Source organism: Austrofundulus limnaeus, unplaced genomic scaffold (assembly GCF_001266775.1).
Source record: "Austrofundulus limnaeus strain Quisiro unplaced genomic scaffold, Austrofundulus_limnaeus-1.0 Scaffold77, whole genome shotgun sequence".
Classification (NCBI taxonomy): Eukaryota; Metazoa; Chordata; class Actinopteri; order Cyprinodontiformes; family Rivulidae; genus Austrofundulus; species Austrofundulus limnaeus.
Window position 1 is genome coordinate 1,308,343 of NW_013952479.1, and position 3,878 is coordinate 1,312,220.

Here is a 3,878-nt window from a genome sequence, read left to right on the forward strand (position 1 = left end):
TAAAACATTCTGTTTAGCTGAGTTACGGCCTGTTTTCAAAGCAGGCAGTCTTTGGGGTAGTGGAACATTTGGCATCATTTTACACATTTTCTTAATAGCCAGCAGTATTTATAGATAAAAGATGGATTCGTGAAGTGCTGAACGAGAGCACTGCAAGTAGAGAGCACGAGCCAGATCTCTGCCATCTGTCAAATTACTTTAAGAACTTTTTTGTCCAGACTGTTCGAGTGAGTAAAAGACCAAAAAAAAGCGACTATTATTATACCTTTAGCTTTTATAGAGCCTTGATTGTTCACAATTCAAACTGCAAATGTAGTCTGACCGAAAACATAGTAAAGAAAAAAAAAACACTAAAGGTTATTTCATAGTAATTTATTTGTGCCATTTATTTGTTAGCTTCATCTTTTCAGCCTGTTTGAGTCCTGGCTTTTTCTGTTTAAAGTCCCAGTGTCTGCAGCAACAATCCCCACAGATGAGCGTTATTCTGTTTCCTGTAGGCAGAGCAGAAGCAGATCTGATGCGGTTTGTTTACCCTGGTGGAGATTTGTGATTTAATTTGGCAGGATGTTGTCTTCCTACCCTTGCCCTGCGCAGGTCAGCCTCTCCTTCAGACAGCCCTGCATGGCCAGATTCCCACCTGCATTCTTGCAAACTGTGCTGAGTCACTAAAAAAGTGCATGCCTGTCAAGGAGATTATTAATATTGAAAGAAGTATTAGTTTTTAGATTTGTTGTAACATAAAGCTAATGATTGTGATGTTTGTTGGTGGCTGTACCCAACGGTTCAGAGCTGCAGGTAAAAACCACTGATTTCATGAAATAATAAATATAAACTCCCTCAGTATTTTAGAACCAGCTGTTTTTAATTTTTGGGTTCTTGTGAAAACTGCTGCAAAATGTCAGCATTCTGTAAAAAAACAAAAAACAAACATCTTATCAGACGTGATCAGCCGAAGCTCAACAAAATGATGGTTTCCATTTAAATGAAGGGAAGTGTTTTTGTTGGCAGCCGTCCTGAGTGCTGTTTGTTTGATTTAATTGGTTCTTCTTTAAAAATACATTTGTTGCTGATAGTTTATTATAATTTAAAAAAAATTTATGTGATGCAACACATTTCTTATGTCACCTGGAGATGTTTTGACTGTTTCTACAGTTCAGTCATAAAGTCTACTCAGACTGAACTGTGTGAGCTTCCGTGCTGCAGGTTTACTTGTGGTTCCTATAGATTTCTTCAAGTTTTACTTTAGTTGTTTTTCATTTCTGTCTATGAGGCTGACACCTCGTCTGCTTTTAAAAGCAAAGTTAAAAGTTTTTTTTAAATAAATCCTATAATTAGGATTGGTTTGGGTTTCCTGAGCTATCCTTTAGTTCTGCTGCTAAAGGTTTAGATTGCTGGAGAACAAATCGATCATATTTTCTTGCTCTGCTGTTCTTATCCTCTGTGTTCCTGTTGTTAATCTGTTTTTCTTCTCGCCACTGATGCAACTGTTAGTGTGTTTGTCCCTTTCCTGTCTCTTCTCAACCCAAAAGACGGCTGCCCGTCCTGATCATGGTTCTGGATCTGCTAAAGGTTTCTCACAACAAAAATGAAGGCATTCCATTCCACTGTCACCAAGTACCTGTTCAGGATGGGTGAGTTACAACAACAATCATTCCACAAATCAAAAAAGGAATAAAACTGTTAAATAACAGCTGCTTTGTTTTTGTTGAAGTGGACATATTATGCAAAATCTACTGTTTTAGCCATTAAATACATTCTGTTGTGTACTTAGTCTCTAGGTGTGCAGATAGTCGTAAACCCCTCTATCAAGCTAGAATAGTCCGCTCTGGAAACTGGGGGGAGGCGGGGTTTGGATTTAAAGAGACAGCCTCAAAACGAGTTGATCTGAGACACACCTCAGAAAAGGGGTGAAAGAGGGGCTTGTGGAGTTACAATAAGGAGGAATTCAGTCCAAAGCATTGCAGTTCCACTTTTTTTAGACCCCCAACTGAATGATTTAAATGTGAAAACGAAGGACTTAAAGAGAGAGCCTCAAAATTGGTCGATCTGAGACACACCTCAGAAAAGGGGCGGGGCTTGTGGAGTTTAAATAAGGAGGAATTCAGACCAAAGCATTGCAGTTCTATTTTATATAGACCCCAACTGAAGGATTTATATGTGAAAAATAAGGATTTAAGCAGGACATGTCCCCTTTAATTTACTTATTTGATTTATGAATATTTCTATTGTTACTATTATTTCTATCTCTCTTTAACATAAAATAGGAAAAAAGTAGTTCAAATAAATAGTTTTTGTCCTGGTTATGACAATAATGTCTTATTGGATCCTATTTTTTAATTATAATATTTGTATTATCTTTTGTATGAAGGATGTCTATTTTTATTATGGTGTGTTAGTGTGTTATACAGAAAATGAAAAAAAAAAGAAAAAAGAAAAAACTTAATGAAGCATGTACCAATTTGTGTTTGGTACACTGTGTTTCCTGCTTCCTAATAAAGATATAAAACACCAAAAAGTAAAACAAAGTCACATTATTGCTCCCATATCTCCTAAAAAAAACTTCTCCAAACAGAAAACTTCTCTGTCCCGAAGGCTCATCCATAGATAAAACCAGCAGTTGATTCCTCTTTAACTAATGTGGAGGTGCAGCGCTCGCTGAAAGTGAAAACAGAAAAGAAACTAACAATGCTGTGAAAAGATGATTCTGCTGCGGGTTTTTAAAAGAAGCCTGAAAGTTTGCTCTCCAGTTTACAGAATTATTCACCAGAGGCGGAAGCGCACAAAAGAAATCATTGAGTATTTACGCTTAAAAAACAGAGAGAAAACAAAACAAATGTTGCTGAACAATTTGCCTTCTCTGTTGTTGTTCAGAACTTTAAAAAAAACATAAAAAGAAATTCATTCGCTCTAATAACTGCAATTACAGTTATTTTGTGAGCGGAGATTGCAGAACCATCCAGCCTCTCCGAGTTTTCTCTGCTTTTTTCACCTGCTTTGTGGTTTCTTTTGTATCCTGCTGTTCAGTAGCCAGCAACATGTAACAGAGGACTCTGCAGTCAGGTGTTACTGAAACATTTGATGCCATATTGATGCATTTCTTTTCATGCAAAAACATTAAATCGTAAATAAGATAAAGAGCACAAAGTTCTCTGATTTAAATCACCTCAGGATCGTTTCCCACGTCAAAGTGCAATTCTGTCCATAAAAACCGTGACTATCTTTCCACAAACTGGCGACATTTTCAATAACGCTTCATGTCCTTCAGCTGAGGTTTCATATGAAAACACTGCCAGAAACAAAGCTCTTCATAAAACCCTCAGCAGGAGGACGCAACAGTTATTTGCTACCCCCGACCATAAAGAAAACATTTTCTGTTTAACCACCGCCTTCTTTATGCCCCCTGACTTGATTTGAAGGTAACTTTCCATCTTTATGCAAAGCACACTGATGAAGCAGCCACTTATCATCAAGTAGCTGGCTGTGTTATACATCAAGGTTTCCTGTTATCAGCTAACATATGAATTATTAATCCCCTCGAGGCACAGAGATGTGTCTTTATGAATACCCGTTTGAAGGAAAGGGTGATATTGCTTGAATACATCGACCGATTTTTCCACAGAAATGACTTTGGTTTGGTAAATCACCCTCGCAGCAGGCGAGCTCTGTAAAAACCGTTGTAAAATACAGAACTCTACACTAGGGCTGCAACGATTAATCGATGACTAATCGGTTATTAAAATAATCGATGATTAATTTAATAATTGATTAATCACTTTCTTTTTTTTTTGTTCTTTACTTTGTTTTTCTCTCCAAACTGCTTTGACACCTTCCACTGCCACATCTGCCTTTCTGTCCTTGACACACATGCACAGTAGTGG